Below are 21,971 nucleotides of genomic sequence, written 5' to 3'. Positions count from 1 at the left end.
AAGAAAAGAAAACCAATCATTTAAAAAAATGAAAATTAGTAGAAACTGCAGGTAATCACTTCCTGTAAAACTGTCTTATTTCTTCTGGAAAGAGGAATAATATATTATGAAAAAAAAAATCTGTTGGTAAAAAACATTCATGTTAAAAGTATCTTTCAAGTTTACAAGTTCTCTAGAAGCTTATAATCCTTTTTAAGTCCAAGTAGTACTGAAAATTTCTGAGTACATGTAGGTGATGTTTATAATACAACATTCGAAGCATTCTGCAAAGAGGGATAGAGGCAGTTAAGTCTAGACAAAATTAAACTGTATACAGCAGCAGAGTAGCTGAAGTACCACATAATTTCATGTAAGTTAATTTACTTGTTTCTCAGGATTTTTTTTTTTTTTTTGAACAAGCATGAAACTCTTTATAAGTCTGGGGAAAGTGGAGGGAGGTTATGAACTACTGAAAGTTTAATAGTTAAGAAAAGAAAAAAAAAAAAACCCCCAAACTCTCAGAGATAAATAAGAGAAGTCATACTGCATTGACAAAGATCCATCTAGCTATATCCATCTCTGATACAGGCCTATAGCAAATGACTAGTGAAAAATATAGAACTGGGACAATCATATTGAGTATTTCCCCTAGAATACTCTTTAGCAATGTAAAGCTTAAGACCTGCCTGGAAAAGCAGTGGTTCTCTAAGGATGCAAACTCACTTCAAAATCTTCTCTTAAAATATTTGCTACAACTTTAAAAACCTTCATTATAGTAACCATGATAAAACAGATCTGCATGAAGTTAGTAACATGGTCCCATTCACTATACAATAGTGAACTGTTAAACAAGGCTCAGAAGTTTTGCACGTTTATTCCCAAGTAATTATTGCCATTTGAAAAGTGTTAAGTGATACAGTGTGCTCCTTTTTGAGCAAAAGCAAAAATGACATAAAAGGGTGCTAGTTTAGCTTCTATTGCTGCTTAAATCTTATTCTGCTTTTCACACAAAGGAGGGAAGAGGTTGAACAGAACAGTCAAATAGGAAATTCTGTCCTAGATGTTTTTCTTGATCCCAACACTTTTTCTCATTGTAATGTCTGGAAGAAATACAGGCACAGCCAGTGGAAGACAGCAAGAGGATCCATTTCTTTGACCTAGACTAGTCAAAGATGCCATCTTGGACTGGGGTAACAGAGGCCTCATCATCTTCCTTCTCTCTTCTTGCAACCCAGGATAAGCTAAGTAAGAGACAGGCGAACGACACTCTGGAAGTCTCTCCACCAGCTGTACCCTGGTCCTCACCATCTACTCACATCTCCCCCTCAAACCAGGCAAGAGAGGTGAGCACTGAACACTAGCTATGCTGAGGATTCAGAAATAATGCAGTGCAGGATTATAACTTTAACCATCTGAATGAGATTGAATATAAATCTCAGATAAAGCTCTTACCCAGGATAAATGTTTTCCAGTGAAGTTCATTTCCAGCACACGATATCCAGTCTGCTATGTTCCAGTCCCATTGTTCTCTTGTTTGCCAAACACAATCACCACACAATAAAATAGCCCTCTGGAGTTTGTTCATCTTCCTACACTAATTAATAAGAAAATCAGTAAGTGCTTTAGAATCTTTAAGAATCTCAACCTCCTTCACCTGGACAGGCAATGGGATTATATCATACCTTTTGTGGATCAGAGGGAGACGTTCTTAGTCGTTCTTGGTTTTGCAATGTGGGAAATGTTGTCACGTTATGACACAACGTAAATGTGCAATATACAGATTATACAATTTGGAATATAATGGATTTCTTGGCTTTCATTTCATCTGGTTTGAAAGAAAAACTGGGGGTTTTTTGAGGCACCAATTATTAAAATAGCAATATGAATAACAAATTTCACTACAATCTATACATGACTATTCAGATAACAGCTCAAATTCTGAAGTACAAAGAAAACTATGTCCACAAACTTGTTCATATCTCATCAGCTTTATAAAGAAGAAACTCTCCTGAAGTATTTAACTGGAAGACTTCAGAAGTAAGCCTGGAATTGGATGATCACCAGGAAGAGACTATGGCAGAGAATATGACTAGGAAAGAAAATTGATCTTTCTATAAGAAACAGAGCTAAGGATTAAGGAATTAATCAAATATCAGAGTATGATGAAATAATAATTCAACACAGAGTTCCTGGCCCTACTCCCCAGCCTTTTCTTACTCATAAAAGTAGAAACTTGGTTAGATTAGGACAGATTTACTTAGTTCTTACCTTGCTTTTTCTTTGCAGGTTATTACTGTCTGTAACTTACTGCCCTTGTAGGCACCTCTTGTCTTTTTCCTGTGAGATACAGAGAGAAGCAGCAGGCTAGGCAACAATAGGATATTCCAATTACTACTCTCTATACACGGAATCTAGTAAAAATAGAATCTTATTATGCTCTTCTTTATATCTATTTTAAGAATGGATATGACCAGCATCTCTGCAGAGGATCTCCAAGCAGGTAGCTTTTTTTCAGAGTAAAGAACTACATGACCTCCTGGGGTCCTTTCTAGATCTAAACTTTTATGATTATATGAGCCCTTTGAAGACTTATAAATTGTGCCTTGCTTAAAGTGGAATATTCTCTCATCACTTGGACAATACTTGGGTAATGGCTTTGGTTATGGTTACATTTTCATATTAATATAGCCAGCACTCTTCTTGACCTTTGGATACTTTGTTGTTATCCTGTCTGACATGAGAAACAGTTTTACATCCTTCTGCCTCACCAGTATGGCATTACCATTTGAAATTTCTCATAGAATTGATTAATAGAAATTAGAGGGAAAAGAAATCATCAACAGGTATTTTGCTGTGATTTACAATTACCATTGTAATAGTTGTTTTAATGGCAACACAGGAAATTGAGGTAATACAAATCCTCCCAATCAAGAAAATTATTAACCACTAGTGATTCTGGTATATGCTTTTTATCCCAGTTAAAGCTTAAAGGGTTTACAGTCATGTTACCAGCTAATCTTGATTCTTTTTCATGATTAAGAATGTACCTATGCAACTGCAACTGTCAGTATTTATCAACTACAATCTCCAGTAAAGTTTACACACACACATCCTTCACAAACAACCTCCAGTAGTTACTAGACTACCACTGATGCACAGGCTGGCAAAGCCTACTTCTTTTCATTGACCGTAGAAAAATATACACATCCTTATTTGAGCAACTAAATTCTTTCACTGAAAATAAACACTGTAAGTGCTGTCCTAAATGTCCATATGGTTTTAAGAATTATAAGCAATAGAGTATCTGACTTAAAGTGCAGGTATTTTGTGTGGGTCTTCTATAGCACATTTCCTTAAACCATTTCCCTGCAGCATAACTGGTCAATAATTCAATTCAGACTTAAAAGAATTAGAAATACTCACTGCTCAGTATTGATGATTTTCCATCTAAGTATATCTTAATACTACTTAACACTATTTAGCTTGTGAAAAAAACTACTGCAGTATTGTACTGGGTTTGCGTGGCAAGGTTTTGGTAGCAGGGAGGCTACAGGGGTGGCTTCTGTGAGAAGCTGCTAGAAGCTCCCCCTGTGTCTGATAGAGCCAATGCCAGCTGGCTCCAAGACAGATTCACCGCTGGCCAAGGCCAAGCCCATCAGTGATGGTGGTAGCGCCTCTGGGGTAACACAGTTAAGAAGGGAAAAAAATACCGAGGACAATTGCAGCCAGAGAGAGGAGTGAGAATATGTGAGAGGAAAAACTCTGCAGACACCAAGGTCACTGAAGAAGGAGGGGAAGGAGGTGCTCCAGGTGCCAGAGCAGAGATTCCCCTGCAGCAGCCTGTGGAGAAGACCATGGTGAGGCAGGCTGTCCCCCTGCAGCCCCTGGAGGACCCCACGCCGGAGCAGGTGGAGACACCTGAAGGAGGCTGTGACCCCATGGGAAGCCCACGCTGGAGCAAGCTCCTGGCAGGACCTGTGGCCCCGTGGAGAGAGGAGCCCAGGCCAGAGCAGGTTTGCTGGCAGGACTTGTGACCCCGTGGGGGACCCATGCTGGAGCAGTCTGCTCCTGAACGAGTACACCCCGTGGAAGGGACCCATGCTGGAACAGTTTGTGAAGAACTGCAGCCTGTTGCAAGGACTCACATTGGAGAAGTTGGTGGAGGACTGTCTCCCGTGAGACATGTTTTGACCCAGATTACTGCCTTGAGTTCCTTTCCTCCATAGCACAGGAACTATCTTCTTCCATCTATTTACATACTCAGACAAGGTTTACTGAAAACATAAGTATCGTGGAAAGATTATATGATTTTTTTCTTCAATCTTTCTGGTCTTCAGAATAGAAAACATCAGCTGAGAATGGCTTTGTAAACTGCAGAAATATCAAGTTAAGTCTGAGGCACTGTAAACGCACTGGGCACACCTGAAAGTCACCCTTAGCTTGAAATCCCTCTCAGTTTGTTAGTTCAGTTCAAGAAGCCATAATGATTTAAATAATCTTTTATTCCAGAACACTTTTTACATACCTATTAGCACAGACAATAATCATTTAGATATTTTATAGCAATTTAGGTATACTGAACTTCTCCCTTCTTAGGTAGATATAGGAATTATGATAATCCACATCTGCATACTGTCTACGATAGAAATGGTAACATTAGCATGTCTCTCAGCTTCTTACCAAGTTATAAAGAATGTTGAATAATGTACAAATTTCAGCACCATGCTTTTGATCTTACACTTAGACAGGACAGAAAGATAGCATATAGATAATATATGAACCATGTATGTGTATGCAAACAGGTCTTTTTTTCAGGAATATGAGAAAAGTAGAGGATTTTGGGTGTCTACTTAATGTGTCAAGACTGATACACTTTGTTTAGGAGATGTTTTGTTTGATGGTGATACAGTCTTAATTTGTGGAAAATTAATGAGTTTGGATGTCAGTAAACTTAGCAGATCAGATTAATATACTTATTATTAATGGCCAAGAAATTCTCACAAATTCCTTAAAATAGATAGTAACTTTTGAGGGTAACTTTAATTACAATATTAGAATTCTAGGAAATTTTGAAAAAAATTAAGAAATTTAAATCTGTGTCACATTATCTTTCTCTCCTCTATCTGGACTCTGTCAAACTTTTTTCTGTAAAACCTCATCTTTCCTAATTACACTCCGTAACAATGATAATCTCCTCACTCATACTCAATAATATTTTTTGTGTGATACTCCATCCCTTCCTGTAACAGTCTATCTCTGCAGCAAGCTCTTTGGGGAAAACTCTCTGTATTTATACACTACCTAACAAAAAGGGGAACTCATTCTTTGTTTGCTCCTTTAGGAACTGCTGTGATACATAAGATTATTAAACTGACAGATTTTTCAAAATGGAATCAGCAGTAAGTAATCCTAACTAAATGTGGGAGGTTTTAGCAGCCTTCTTGCAAGACCGATGATATTTTTATTTATTTAATTACTGATGCAACCTAAGCCATAAGTCATTCATTTGCAAACAAGGAAGTCAGACTACATTTACGAACAGGAGAACTGATCACTTCCTGGAAATCTGTAGTTCTGAAGAAAACCTGGAGATTATTGCAGACAGGCCACTGAACACAAAGTCAAGTGCAGTACTGTGGGAAACAAGGATAATGACGTACAACCAAGATAGTGGGTAAGAGTAAGACCACATGTTGGACCAGCACTCAGATGCTGTTAATAGGTTCCAAACTACAAAGAGAATGTTGCAAAAGAGAAAAAGTATGCTAAACTGAGTTATTTAAGGACCTCACTTTATATGGCAGGGAAAAAATCTAACCTTAAAGTTAACTAGAAAATTACATTTCACAGAGGAATCTTGGGTACTAAAGAGCTCCTAACTGTGTCAGAGAACCAGCTGGCAGTTTCAAACAGAAGAATTTATTAAATAATAAAAAAAAAAGTACACTTTATAAAAACACATGTGATTAACTATTAGAACAAACTACCAAGGGAAGATGAAAATGAAGATGTGAGACCATGAGGTATATGTTCTAGCCTCAATACAAGTTAACTTCATTTCAGGCATAATATATAGGATTCAATATGTCAATACCAAGTACATCTCAACTATTTATTATTTATATGGAGTGTCATACTAGATTAGTCGTAGTTTTCCAAGTTTTCCAGCAAGGTCAGAAACATGGTTAGTGGCAGGAAGGGATGCGCTGTGATCACTTTCATATCATCGGGTCCATAGGAGCCCAAGGGTCAGCATTACCTCTCTGGCTGGGTGCCAGGCTGACCACACTGAGCAGGTACAATAAGGAGAATACATGCTAAAAACGTGAGACTAAGTGCACCTGCATGAGGGGGTGCATGCACCTGTGAGCTGCCCCACTCCACAGTTACTTCAGCCACTCAACAACACACCGGAAAGCACAGGCAGCCCTGCAATGGCAGTCGGGAACGGACTGCTGCCACCCGAGCCTCTGGACTGACTCTGCTCAAGAGATATTCAAGAGAGAGTGGCTTGGGAGAAGCCCATGAGCTGAATTAATTGCTTGATCAGAAGACGACACTCCTAAATCCTTGAACTACACATCTAAATGACCTCATGTTGTCTTACATTTAGCCAGATCCAGACAGCATTTTTCCCTAAATTTTTATTTTAACTTCAAGCATACTCTCATATAAATTAAGTGCTAGTGATTGAGAATTTCTGACCTCCCTTGTGTTTATTTAGTCACAATGTGAGACTTGATGGCCTCTTGAGAGGTAAGTACCTATAAGCAGTGATAAGTACATACAGATGCCCAGGGGTGGCTCTTGTCCAGTTCCACAGATGATAACTCTACAGTATAGATTCCATAATGTGACAGAAAAATTTCTTGGGAATAACATGCAGGTAAAGCAATATGACCTTGGCAATCTTCCAGAAAACTCCCTCTGGTCAGCCACTGGGTAGACAGAATCATATGTATCATCCTCAGTAAATGCTAAATGAAAGGCCAGAGCATGTGCAGTACTGTTGGAGCCTGAACTGGTACAACAGAAGTCCTTCAGTTGAGGGCTGACAAACCTAAAAAGAAAACAAAACAAAAAAAAATGCTACTTTGCTGATTTAGGTGTTTTATTTTGTGATGTTCACATGGGTCCACAAATTAACATGTTTTCTTGCAAAATCATGTTAAAAAAATAAGTGAAAAAAAATGCACATAACTGTGAAAATCCATTCAAAATAGAATCAAGCAAGGAAAAAAAAAAACCTACTTGTTTATTTGGGGATCAGTGATTTTCTCACCAGCAAAACACATAGATGGGACACAATGTTAAATTACGGTGTCAAGCTAAATAGATCTAGTACTGGAAAATCATCTGGTGTGTTCAAAAAAAGTTATATAGGAGTTTCAAAACTGCAACTGTAATCCAGCCTTTCTCCAAAAGGCTTCTTAAATTTCTGCTTTGTAAGACCTACATCTTTTTCTGAGACATTCGAAGAATTAGCATTAAGTCTCAAAAAATATTTTACTTCACAGAAATGTAATAACATTTCAATAATACTTTTTATTATAGTATCGCACCTTATATTACTTTAGGATATTTCAAGAGAAAACTTGGATGAGAAATTCAATTGCTCACAACATTTCACATCTTTGCAACATCTACAGATTTTTCAGCACTGTGGAATAAAGAGCTGCTTTTTAAAGTGAAATTCTGAAAATACATTCTAATATTGTGTCATCTTTGCTTTATTAATGATGTAGGCTCGCCAGAGAAAGATAAAAACTTTTAGGGATTAATGGCGTAGTATTCAATAAACATGTCTGTTATAAGAGAACAGATGATGCATTCACACCTGAAAAGCAGCAATGAATTATTTTATTTTCCAATAATTAATACCAAATTAATACCAAAATCTGTGCATCATTTTCAAAATTATAATCTTTGATATATGCAAAGGGAATGTGGAACAGAAGTAAGAAGGTGGTTTGCAGAGTCTTTCAAAAAGGAGGGGTTATTTCAAGAACTGTTGCAGTAGCGAACACATGAAACTACAACAAATCATAGAATCATAGAAACATTTGGGTTGGAAAGGAACTTTAAGATCATCGAGTCCAACCGTAAACCTAACACTGCCAAATCTACCACTAGGCCTAAGTGCCACATCTACATGTCTTTTAAATACCTCCAGGGATGGTGACTCAACCACTTCCCTGGGCAGCCTGTTCCAATGATTGACAAACCTTTTGGTGAAAAATGTTTTTTCCTAATATCCAATCTAAACCTCCCCTGGTGCAACTTCAGGCTGTCCTATCACTTGTTACCTGGGAAAAGAGACCAACCCCCACCTGGCTACAACCTCCTTTCAGGTAGTTGCAGAGAGCGATAAGGTGTCCCCTCAGCCTCCTTTTCTCCAGGCTGAACTGCCCCACTTCCCACAGCTGCTCTTCATAAGACTTGTGCTTGAGACACTTCACCAGCTTCAATGTCCTTCTCTGGACACACTCCAGCAGCTCAATGTCTGTCTTGTACTGAGAGGCCCAAAACTGAACACAGGACTCGAGGTATGGCCTCACCAGTGCTGAGTACAGGGGGAAGATCACTTCCCTACTCCTGCTGGCCACACTATTCCTGATACAAGCCAGGATGCTCTTGGCCTCGCAGGTCCTTTTCTGCCAGGCAGCTTTCCAGCCACTCTTCCCCAAGCCTGCACCGTTGCATGGGATTGTTGTCACCCAAGTGCAGCACCCAGCACTCAGCCTTGTTGAACCTCATACAGTTGGCCTCAGCCCATAGATGCAGTCTTTCCAGATCACTCTGCAGAGCCTTCCTACCCTCAAGCAGATCAACACTCCCACCCAACTTGGTGTCATCTGCAAACTTACTGAGGTTGCCCTTGATCCCCTCATCCAGATCATAGATAAAGATATTAAACAGAACTGGCCCCATACTGAGCCCTGGGGAACACCACCTGTTTTTTACTCAATGAAGAGTACGCCCATCCAAGCCATGAGAAGCCAGTTTCTCCAGGAGAATGCTGTAGGAAACTGTCAAAGGCTTTACTAGAGTCCAGGTAAACAACATCCACAGCCTTTCCCTCATCCACTAAGCAGATCATATCATAGAAGGAGATCAGGTTGGTCAAGCAGGACCTGCCTTTCATAAACCCGTGCTGAATGAGCCTGATCACCTAGCTATCCTGTATGTGCCATGTGATGGAACTCAAGATGATCTGCTGCATAACATTTCCTGGCACCGAGGTCAGGCTGACAGGCCTGTAGTTCCCTGGATCCTCTTTCTGGCCTTTCTGGTAGATGGGTGACACACTTGCTGACCTCTGCTCAACTGGGACCTCCTCAATTAGCCAGGACTGCTGATAAATGATGGAAAGTGGCTTGGTGAGCACTGCTGCCAAATTCCTCAGTACCCTTGGGTGGATCCCATCCTGCCCCATAGACTTGTGTGTGTCTAAGTGATGTAGCAGGTCATTAACCATTTCCTCTTGGTTTATGGCGGCTTCATTCCACTCCCCATCCCTATCTTCCAGCTCAGGGAGCTGGGTATAGAATCATAGAATCACAGAATGGTTTGGGTTGGAAGGGACCTTAAAGATCATCTAGTCCCACCCCCCTGCCAGGGGCAGGGACACTGTCCACTAGACCAGGTTGCCCAAAACCCCATCCAACCTGGTCTTGAACACTTCCAGGGAGGGGGCAGCCACAGTTTCTCTGGGCAACCTGTTCCAGTGCCTCACCACCCTCACAGTGAAGAATATTTTCCTAATATCTAATCTAAATCTACCTTCCTTCAGCTTAAGGCCACTACCCCTTGTCCTATCACTACGTGCCCTTCCTTGTAAACAATCCCTCTCCAGCTTTCCTGTAGGCCCCTTTAAGGGACTGGAAGGCTGCAATAAGATCTCCCCAGAGCCTTCTCTTCTCCAGGCTGAAGAAACCCACCTCTCTCAGCCTGTCTTCACAGGAGAGGTGCTCCAGCCCTCTGATCAGCTTCGTAGCCCTCCTGTAGACTCGGTCTAACAGGTCCATGTCTTTCTTTTACTGGTACCCAGAGAACTATTCTTACTATTAAAGACTGAGGCAAAGGCAGCATTAACTACCTCAGCCTTTTCCTCACCCTTCGTGACTATGTTCCCCCCCACATTAAATAAAGGATGGAGGTTCTCCTTAGCCCTTCTTTTGTTGCTAATGTGTTTATAGAAACAATTTTTATTGTCTTTTACAGCAGTGGCCAGATTAAGATCTAGTGGGGCTTTGGCTCATCTAATTTTCTCCCTGCATAACCTCACAACATCCTTTTAGTCCTCCTGAGTTGCCTGTCCCTTCATCCAAAGCTCATAAACTCTCCTTTTTTCTCCTGAGTTCCAGCCAAAGCTCTCTGTTCAGCCAGACTGGTCGTTTTCCCTGCTAGCTGATCTTTGAGCACATGGAGATAAACTGCTCATGCACCTTTAAGATTTCCTTCTTGAAGAATGTCCAGCCTTCCTGGACCAGAAGAAATATTAACATTTTCAATTAAGTAATTACTTTTTTTTATTTATGAGTAATGTCTTAGGTTACATTCTGGGAGAATTCCTTATGCCTTTTAAAATATTTTCTAGAAGATATAACCAGAAGTTACAGGTTAGACATAGGAATATTTGGGTGAGAGACCACAATACTTGACTGTACGATCCAAAGGGACCTTCTGGCCCTGGATGTAATCAGTTTGCAAAAAGTATGTATTTTGCTTCAACAAACAATAATAGCCAAAATATTTGTGTGAAAAACACACTAAAAATACCACCAGACCATAGTTTTCAACCATGAAAGAATTCATTTAAATAGAGTGTGCTCATTTGAAATGCTCACATAACAGTAAGTACAGCTAACAGGTGCTGATATAATTAACAGCACATTCTGAATGAAAGATGACATAATTTGGAGCGGTATTACCTCCCATTGCAATTTTCACAGATCTCAGGCATCTAGAATAACCATTTTGGTTAAAATCGCACAATGTTCTTATTTTAATTTACTTGTAAGTATACTCACGAGGCTGTTCTCTTTATTCAGCTCATGCATTGACATTTGACTGTATTACTGAGTTTTACACACGTTGCTTCCCTTCTAATAAGCTGTTCCTCAACTTGATGGGGGAAGGGAAATGAGGAAAGCAAGCTATATTACACTTAAATATGATATATGATATTTAAATCTTTATTGCTTACTAAATGCTTTTAAAATATGTACAGTTTAGATATTCTGGTTTGTTGTTTTTTTTTTAACTTTTAGTGATATTACTCTGCTGTCTCTAAGCTTCTTTTCACTAAAGTGAGAGGGAAGTGGTGTGAATATGTCTATAAATATATGTGCATAGACTATCAGGAAGTCAGTTAAAATCTATCAGTATTCAAGTATACCTGGCCAGTACATAGCAGGAGAAGCATAAGGGGTAAAACTAGTTTCCTCTTACTGCTTCACAGGGATTTGGTGAAATTGAATTTTCCCAAGAAGAGGGTAAAGACATCAAATAGTAGTGTCAGAATATAAATGCTCAAGGGACTCAAAGGAACAAAACATACTTGGGCTCAGAAGAAAAGGTACTACTTGTCGTTATGTAACCACAGGACTAGCTGCATACAGAAAAAAAAAGCTGTTTTCTGAAGAGACTGAAAGACTTGGAGGAAAAAATGTGAAGTAGATAAACTACAAGAGCTTGAGAAGATTGCATTGCCTACAGAGTCATCAAGCATGATATGCTTTCTCAGCAGAAATACATACATAGATATTCTTGTATTTCTGGAATTTCTCCCCTCTTCTCTTCCTCCCCTCCCAGCCCCAAAATAATGATAGAATTTCAGACCTTTGTAAAGTCTACATTTGAATTCATATACCAAACACAGACATAAACCATGCCACACATTTTGGCATAAACCAAAGACTGCCCATCAGATACTAAGACTTTTGGAACCTGTAATAGTCACAGGATACAAGTGTTTGCATCACAACATTTCTAGTACTGCGAAGGGTGTGACACAGTGCACCTACTGATTAAGCGGACACCTACAGATACAAAGCTAGAGACAGTACTTGAATTCTGCTCCAAGAGAGGATAACAGATAACTTGGGCACTCATGCAGCAGCTTAAAAGCAGCTTTTTGTGAAGGGTTCTGCAGGGGAAAGCTTTGCCAGCATTAAAGAAAAAAAAAAAACTAGTTACCTTTAATAGGTATAATGAAATGTGAAATTTGTACAAATGTTTGCTGCTGAGCTCCAAATCACTATGAGAAGTGATTAAGCTCCAAATGTGTTAAGATCAAGTTTCTGTGTTAAGACTAAATCTATTGAAAGATTCATTTTAATACTTTTGTCTATATTAAAGGAACCTTCTGTATCTACAATCAGCTCTAAAAAAGATAAAAATACCATTCCTTCCTACCACCATTTTGATTCCAATATATTATTCTATGTAGCAATTCCAGGTTTGCATACAGATATCCATGATGGATGCTGCAATGCATTCTGCTCTTCTTACTTTTACTTACTGCTTTTAAAACTGGGATTAATATAGTCTGATATCCCATTTCTTTAAAATCATTATAAGCAGTAGAATCTGAGGCATGTTCTGGAGTATAAGAATTTTATTTTTTTTTTTAAATTTTCCAAATCTTTCAAAATTACACCTTAAAAATGGAAAAAGGGAATTCCATACAATATGCAAACAGGCCCAGTGGTGGTACTATTAACAGCTAAACATTAAGGAATCAAATCCTTGCACTGATTTTAATTCAAAATTACTCTTTTTACTTCAGCTGATTCACTCCAGTATGACTAAACCAGAATCTATCCCTAAGAAAAGCTTATCAGGTTTGATAATCATAACCTTTAATCAGCACCCTTCTTATTCTCATTTAGCAAACATGCTTTATCATACCTTTCTTGCTTTCATTGGTTATTTGAATTTAATAGTAAGTTGCCCAGCAACTGTCAACAATATCTTTCTTCTAGATGCTTTTAGAGTGCTAGTTTATGGTAAAGTTTATGACCAATAACCAATTACACTGAGTAACAAGCGAGTTATTCTGCTGAGATAATGATTACAGACTGCAATTGCTATTACAGGTAGTGAAATAACAGTGGCTTAACCATTGCATGACAACCTCCAGTATATTTCACTAGATACACCGTTGTTCTTTCACCTTCCACTAGCTCACTCAACTAAAAATTAATACTCTTAGGCCCTTACAGTTATCTTTTTTTTTTTTTTTTTTTTTTTAAATAGCAAATACCCCTTGTGCCAAAGAGTAGTCATGGCAACATAGCTAGGATAATATCTAAATTCAATGTGCAGTGACCAGTTTGATCTTGGGGCTGGTAATGCTCTCCATCTGCAGTGCCAGACCAGACAAAAGCAGCAAGCACCCAAGGAAGGGAGGGAGGGACAGACCATGGATTCAGCTCTCAGTTGGTATTACCTTCTCCTAGCCAAGAGTAACAGTAACTAGCTGATCTCCCTTCTCTGCGTGTGTTTGGTCTGGAACTAAGTATGTCACTCTAAATAAAACACAGATTATCTTACCTAGCTTTGAACTGAAACAGCAGAGGAGCAGCACGCATCCAAAGGCAGCATTAGTGTCACTTAGTACAGGACTATAAGCAGCACCATCCCTCAGCTCAGACAGGAGATGGTTTTTGCAGCTCCTTTTTTCTGTGCTGCTGGAAGCTCTGTGAGACTGAGCAACATCATAATGGAGAAGTCGCAGTGACCTGGGCTTCTAAGCATGTTACCTGGGCAAATGGACTGTGGTTCCCAGCACCATCATGGGCTCCAGCCACAGCCTGACCTTTCCCTACAGTCACCTTTGCACCACTGATTGGTCAGGAAACTGCTATGTCCCACCAGTTTGATTACTGCTCTGATGTACAATCTGGAACAAGAACAGTGAAAAAAAAAAAAAAAACCAAACCAACAAAAACCGAAAACCAACCACAAAACCCACAAAACCAGAAAAATAAAATAAATTATTTCAATAAACAACATTTGCTTGCATTTATGATGTCTTTCTTTCTCTGATATTTTTTTTGTCCACAAGAAACAGCATGCAAATCATTTTTATCCTAATGGGACGCATACTCAATATGTTACCAGAACTATTAGGCTGAATTATATAACTGGAAATTATTAGGCCGAATTATATAACTGGACTTCGCTATGGCAAGCTACCCTTCCTCAAACAACCTCCTACGGCCAAAGCTTGTTAGTTCTTGTCAGTTCACTTTGGAAAGATACTTCCTCCCAGCCTTTCCTTTTCTTTTATCTTCAGCTATAACCAAACTACTAATTACTTTACCACCACCAAACTACTAATATTACATTATTACTGCATTAATAAGCTTTCTCCAGTTCAGATCTGATTTTGATGTCTTCAAAACTAATACTATCACCAAAATTTTAAATTCAGTTAGTAGCTGAAGATACTTAAACGGTTTTAAAAGGAAACAGAAGTTTTCAGCACATTTTAAACACTTTCTCAGCCTACACGTAGGGAAAAGAAAGACCAGAAGGAAAGTGAGAGCAAAACTGAATATACACAACTCATCAAAACCCAGAACACAAGACCAAAGTTTAGGTGATTAAATGCTAATTAGACAATTAAAATAATTTTAAATATAAACAACAGATTGCATTACTGGGAGCGGCTAGGAAGATTTTGGCTCATCAGCAGTTCCAGAGCTGAGACTGGAAAACAAAAAAAACAGAGGCAGTAATTGCTGGGATAGAAATCATCCTTCTGCAAAGAATCTGAGAAATAGGACAAAGAAGGGCAGGAAATGCTCCGTTCTGCAGTTTTTCTCCCAGTCTCAATGCTTTTAGACCCTGGGATTAGCAGCTGCTTCCCAGTGACCCTCTTGCACCTCCTAAGAGTACCAGGAAGTTGGCCTTGTTCCCCACATCTAAAGATGGCGGTTGGGAGTGGGGAGAGGGGCACACTGAAGGGCAGGAAAATACCCGGCAGAGAAGAGAAGAATTGATGTTTACCATATTCCTTTCTACAGAATTTTAGATGCCATAAAAAGGACAGATTTGAGAAAACTAAAGAGGTTTTTGGACCATGAACAACCAGAAGCTTATTCAATGTTGTATCAGAAAGCTTAAATTCAACTCTAAATCCTCTTCAGTACGCTTTTCAGTCCTCATCCATCTTATTTTGGCTTCCAAGGCACTTAGTGAGGATGCAAGCAAATGGTGCACGCATGTCTAATGAGCCTAGTGAGCTTTGTGAAGCAAAGAAAGGATCTTAGAGGCAGGAATACAGAGGAACAAGGCAGAAGTCTGAAGACTAAATAATTAAGACAGGGGATAGGAAGGGCAGGATAGATTATGAAAATAAGAGAGATTCCTGCAGGCCTCTTAATCCTATAGTGGTGTGTATCTGCAGCAAACATCAGCAGTGCCATACAAAGCTTTGGAGCTAATTTTTCTTGTTCCAGTAAAGTAAACCTGATGCCACTCCTGGTATATCTATTGCTTCTTTTCCCACCCTCCATTTTTCTGCCAGTTTCACAAGAAAATTCTTTTTTTCTGACTTTGCTACATTATATAGATCGTGATATCATTCAGGTTTTTTTATAATTATATTGTCCTAAGAATAGTTGTGAATATCCAGCAATTAATTCTCCTTTCACTTCTGTGGGGTTTACAATCATTTCATGAACTGTCTCACCACCTGATCAGACACTCAAAGAATAACTGTCAGACATAAATAATGAATAAAAAAGTACTCAGTTAACTTTTGCTGATATTAGCACTTATTGGCAACACTAAGTAAAGGAGAAGAAAAAAAATATCTGTCTTTAAATTTTAGTAATGTTTCTTCTTTTCCATTTTCAGAGATAGTACCACATATGCTTTACAGATGCTGGTCTTGATTACTTGTGTCATTGTTTATTCTGCTGGACCCATCTCAAATTTTATTATTGTCAGTTTTCTGTCTGTATTTATAAATGTCAATCAACTGAACAGATAAAGGTCAAGATGAAAAGAAAACTGCATTTTATTGCATCTCTTTTCTGCATCGACTATTCATTATCGTAATGCTGGAATTAACATATTGATTACATTTCTGTTTATAGGTACCACCTAGTATATATAAAATATATTGAGATGTGCTGTGGCATAAAAAATAAAGTTATCCTTGTTCAGAACAATTCTTATGAGGAGCAGCTGAGGGAACTGGGGCTGTTTAGTCTGGAGAAAAGGAGGCTGAGGGGAGACCCTATTGCCCTCTACAGCTACCTGAGAGGAGGTTGTAGCCAGGTGGGTGTTGGTCTCTTCTCCCAAGTAACAAGCGATAGGATGAGAGGAAATGGCCTCAAATTGCACCAGCGGAGGTTTAGATTGAATATGAGGGAAAATTTCTTTACTAAAAGGGTTATCAAGCACTGGAACAGACTGCCTATGGAAGTGGTTGTCACCATCCCTGGAGACATGTAGAAGTGGCCCTTAGGGACATAGTTTAGTGGTGGACTTGGCAGTGTTAGGTTTACAGTTGGACTCGATGATCTTAAAGGTTTTTTCCAACCTAAATGATTCTATGATTCTATGATTTCTGTGAGTAGAAAAGGAGATCAGTCAGAGTGCTCTCTACTCAAATAATGATGTTTTTTTCCTCATATCATGGAGTTGCATTCGTGAAGCAATGATTTTCAAACTTTTTCAGTTTACAGACCTCTAAATATTTTCCAAGACAATCGTGGAATCTAGTTCTATAAATTTAATACGACTAACTGACAACACTGAACATGTCCTACAGATTTCTGCATACCACAGACTGAAAACCTCAGATTTAAACCCTAGCCAAGTAGATCAATAAATCTGACTGCTAAATCGTGGTCAGGTGAATTTTAATACAAGATTTTCATTGATGTGGCAGCTACTGCCACTTCCACAGTCCAGTCCAGAACATGGTCTTTCAGGTATGTCTTCCACAGAAATGCTAAAGGCAGTAAAAAGAAATTTTAAAAAGGAGGAAGTATTTCAGCCTCCTAATACAGTAGTCACTACATACATATGATTTTGCCAACATAGTTACTTGTCGTAAGTGAATTATAACTGTGCTATCTCCACAGAAACTGAAGTGTAATTTGCGAAACAGCTAGATGTTTAAATTCTTTTTATGAAAAGCAAATGCCTCAGCTTGAAGGACTGCTGAAATGATCACCAGATGGTGCTTTGTACAACCAGGCTGGATATGCCTAATAGCCAAAATGGCTAGCAACTTAGAGTAAGGTTCTTAAATTGGTACTTTCTGATATTGGCAGAGCATATAATCAATGCCACCTCAGCCTATCGGACAGCCACATTAAATGCTTGTCTGTCATGTTAACACACACAGTATCTGCACCTGAAGTACAAACAGTTCTTTCGAACTTCAGGGAATGAGAAGCTAATGAGAACAACAAGGGGGACTATTTTCGACCGAAGTTAACAGACAAACACAGACTGGAAAGCTTCCTGCTGTGCCCCAAAGGCCAGTTCACTTAACCTTTGCAGTGGTCCGGGCTTTTCCCTTTAGGAAAGCCTAAGAGAAGGTAGCCGTACCTAGAAATCCCACTGTGTCCAAGAGGAAAATTACTCACGCCACATGCCTGTGACCTTCTGAACAGAATTGTGAAGCAATAGCTGAGAATTCAACAAAGAAACTACCAAACTTCCTAAAAAACTTGTACCTTTGAACAGGTAGGGGCACAGCAACATTACAATGAACAAATTGCAAAATATAACCTACACACTTGACAACACAGTCCACGTGCATTCAGCATCATGCCTGCCTGGTTTTGATGACAGAAATTATCTTTATCCTTTTAGCTTAGGAGAACCAAAACAGCTAGAATAGAAATGGAACTTTATTCCTTTCTTCAATTCAATTTAAAAGTCAATTAAGTTTGAAACAACAGATTCAAGATTCCCCCATGGAAATCGTTTTAAGGCAGGGATAGCAGTGTTGAGTGAATTTGTAGCACAGGAGAGATCAATAACTGAATGAGGTGACAATCTGTGAATGCAACAAAACAAAAAAAAAAGAAGAAAGAAAGAAAGATGAAACTAAAGTCAGTGGGTACTTGGAGGAATGGAAAGACAGATCGGCGGGAAGCTGTGTGTAGACAGGTCCTCACACCAAGCCACATGAGTTTCAGTGAAGCTAAAAGCATTCCCCTGTGTTAACCATTGTCACACTGAGAAACTACGTACACACAGATATACAAGCAAAGGAGGATTAGATGAGACAGCTCAAGAAATGTGAAAGCTATCATTAATGTTTCTGCTACACACTGAGGCAAACAGAATAAAAGCTTAGGTAGTCATACTGATCATAGGTCTGTCATCCATTTCTCTTTAACTTTCAACTTTGTTGGCCAATTTTAGCTAAATTTGATAACAGGATAGAGCTTTAAAAGTCCTTGCTAGAGTCAGGAAAAAAACAAACAAAAACAGTTAGTCAAGTAGATGTCCTAAAGGAAAGAACAGGTTGGAGCCTGAGCCCAACAAAATTATTTGACAGTAGAGAATCTTCACACAAGATAAAAACACTAAACCTAGCTTTGTAAGGTCTTCCAGTCATAAACTATTTACATACTAAGTTAATATGAAATAACTATATTTTCCATTTAATATGTAAAAACATGCATACACCTACACCACCATCTCTTAAAAATTAGTAGTCATGATATCTTCTTTGGAAACATGGTTTTTTACAACTCTAGATAGTGTGCTATTTTGCACATTGTATGAATGGCTAGTTGTGTTCTATATATCCTAAAAACAACATACGTAATATACAGCCAACTAAAGAAATAGTACAGATATGCTTGCAGATGGTAAACACCTTCAGATTTATATGTACTATGTCACATTTTTGCTCATCTACTTCACATGTCTTTACTTCCCACATTAATTATAAGCTTGTTTTAAAATGACAAAAAAATTACATAGGATGACAATAAACTTCACAGCCAATGTTTAATTGCATCATAAAACAAACATGTAAAAAAGTTGAAGAATTTTCATAATAACTCTTAGAATTATTGTTCTGAATCTTACTTTAATGAACATAATTAAATCTAGTAGCTGCTTTTAGAAATACTGTACTTCAGCTGAAAAAGGAGCTTAATCTGAAGTTTAGAAATCCTGCAGATTGTACTACATCTGCATTAAAACCAAATGACAGCAAAAAATGCATCATATTTTAGAAGTATCATTGGCTTGTATTCCTGGCCAAATTCCAGTTTCGAGTTTCTGCTCTTTTTATATGTCTTTCAATATACAGAAAAACCTTAAAGGCATACGTGTCACTCAGATTTATAGGTGGTGTACATGTCTTGTACTGTCTCTCTGCACAGGCATAACTTGCATCTGCAATGGTTTCTTTTTTTTCCCCTTTTTACCTTAAGACAGATATTTGATAGACTAAAATAACCTGTACAGCACAAATTCCACATGCACACACGTACACTTGACTCTATACTGGACTTCATACTTTTGTTTCCTTACTGGGAAGAACAACTAAGTGAGGTGTCCTCCCTGCTCCATAACTTTCCCTTCTCTGAGTCTTGTGTCATGGCACACTTTGTACTACTGCAGCAGCACCTCTTCTTGTGCTAGGTTGGCATTCCCACTTTGCAATTTCAGGAAGCCTATGACAAGCTCTTGCCCCATGCCAGCATATGGAAGCATGAACCTTCTCCTAAGGAAGCTTCTGGCTGCAGGTATAACCCCATCATGTAATCCACTATACAGTCATGTTCCAATCATGTGGACTATATTGGGGAAGGGGAGGGGTCTGCATTTGTCCATATAATATATTCTGTTTAAATGAGGTAACATCAAAAAATGCAGTGGGGAGGAGAAGAGGGGGATACCCTTGAAATCATGAGATGTTTCCTAATAATCAGATATTGAGAAGTGATGAATGTTCATGATTTTTGCTCAAGTCAAATGCAAGTTGCTCATATGCTGCACAGAACTGGTTTCTCAGTGCTCCATTAGGTCTCCGTTATAGAGTACTGTCCTTGAGGAATCAATCAGAGCACTGTAAAACCACTCTAGTGCTCCCTGATTATCAAATAAGACATGTACACTACTGAAATGAATTCACAGCTGAACGGACCAAAGTCAATAAAAATGCTGCTTGTGTCACCACAATTAACAAGCAAATAACCTGACTCTACAAACAGCATGAAGAACATCTCTTGAAAACATGTACTTAAACTAATCATGTGAAAACAATTCAATAGCCCCACAGAAGTTTTATGTCATAACTAATCTCAAGATTAGAAAGCTTTCATAGTTAATGATATAAAGATCACAGACTTTGCAGAGTTTTGGTGACTTTAGCTTTATATACTGGCTGTGTTTTTTTCTTCATTTTTGTGTTTCAGAATGGAGAGTGCCATCCACATTTAAATAGTAGGTTAAAGAAAAGAAAAATACCAGTTCAGCCGTAATATAATAAATATGTTTTGTAGCTGTATTGCAATGCAGAGGTCATGCCTTTGATCCCACACAAACAGCAGTACTTTCTATTGCAATGGATAATATCTAATGCATGTTAAATATAACCGTGTTGCAAAAGCTAGATACAGATCTAACACTTTTTGTCTTCCATTTTCATCATGAGTGATGCAAAGTCTGTGACTGATTTGCTTAAACAGTGTGAATTTAAATCATTGAATTTCTCCTAAGTGTTTGTATATCTATCAAGACCTTTCTTTTGCAGGAAAACAGACGTAACATAAAATGAACTATGTCAAATCAGGAAGGGCACTTCTGCCAAATCACTTTCCTTGGGATCCTTTAATTTTCCAATTCCTTTCTTTACTCAACCTCAAATAACCCCAAATTCCTGAGTCACCAGTGTAGTGTTGCAGACAGAAGACTACTGAATGAAGAGTTTGTGACCCACATGTTTGCTTCCTTCTCATGTATATAGATTTCACTTTGAATAGCCTATGAGCACTTACCAACCAGCTACAGCAGGGTATCCATAATTACTCAAGCTCATGCCTCTGTACCATGGATATTGTGCAACTGCTCTATACAGTAATTGATCCATGTAGAAGTAATCAGTGCATAGTTAAGCAGTGTTCATGTATTCAATACACACTCAGTCATAGTTATACGTAATAGTGCATTGTTTTGTCCACTTGAAATATTATGTGCACTTGTTTGGGAACTATACCTTTATTGAGGTAAGGGTGTAGGAGCATATTGTTCAACGGCATCTCTAAGTTCACATTCCAAATTCGACTTCTATCTGTAATCAATGAATCTGTGTTGTGAGCAAGACCCTACAAGAGTACAGGAGGACTTTGCTCTGGGGACAGGAACCCTGTGCAGTGTACCATGATTCATAAGGATCAGTTTGTCTGATGCTGCAGCAGGGGTTTCTAGAATCAGAAGGGACCTAAGATTTCTATTACCTTTTCCATAGTTTCCACCATTTACTCAATAAATTAGTTAACCAGCTTTGAGTGATAGTGCCTTTTTTACTGAGATCCTAAAAGAACTGACACCTGCTCAGTACAAAATAACCAGAAATAGGTATTAAAGAAAACAAGTGTTGAATGAAAACACATACGAGTATTAAAAGGTCATGATCAGAGCTGAAAGCAACCTGCTTTTTTATTTTTCGTTTACAGTCTTCCACTCAAAAAGCCACATAAGCAACAGGAAGTTATTTTCTACATTTGGGTTCCTGGATGGGCAAAAGGGTTCTTTTTTGGGTGCTGCCCTAGAGTAATGACTATTTAATCACTGTTGTTTTGAATTGTAGAACTTCAAATAGATACCAAATATTGAATACCTATACATAGCACATCTGATACTGAACTAGTAGGAGGTCCCAGTCAGAAGTTTCTGCACTGACTGAACTAACCTCTCCAAAGATTTGTAGCCAGCTTTGAATAACATACCTAGATTGCTCTGGATCTTACTTTTGGTATCTTAGATTG

The sequence above is a fragment of the Grus americana genome, chromosome 2 (genome assembly GCF_028858705.1).
Source record: "Grus americana isolate bGruAme1 chromosome 2, bGruAme1.mat, whole genome shotgun sequence".
In the NCBI taxonomy this organism is placed as follows: domain Eukaryota; kingdom Metazoa; phylum Chordata; class Aves; order Gruiformes; family Gruidae; genus Grus; species Grus americana.
Note: the sequence above shows the minus strand (reverse complement) of the source record.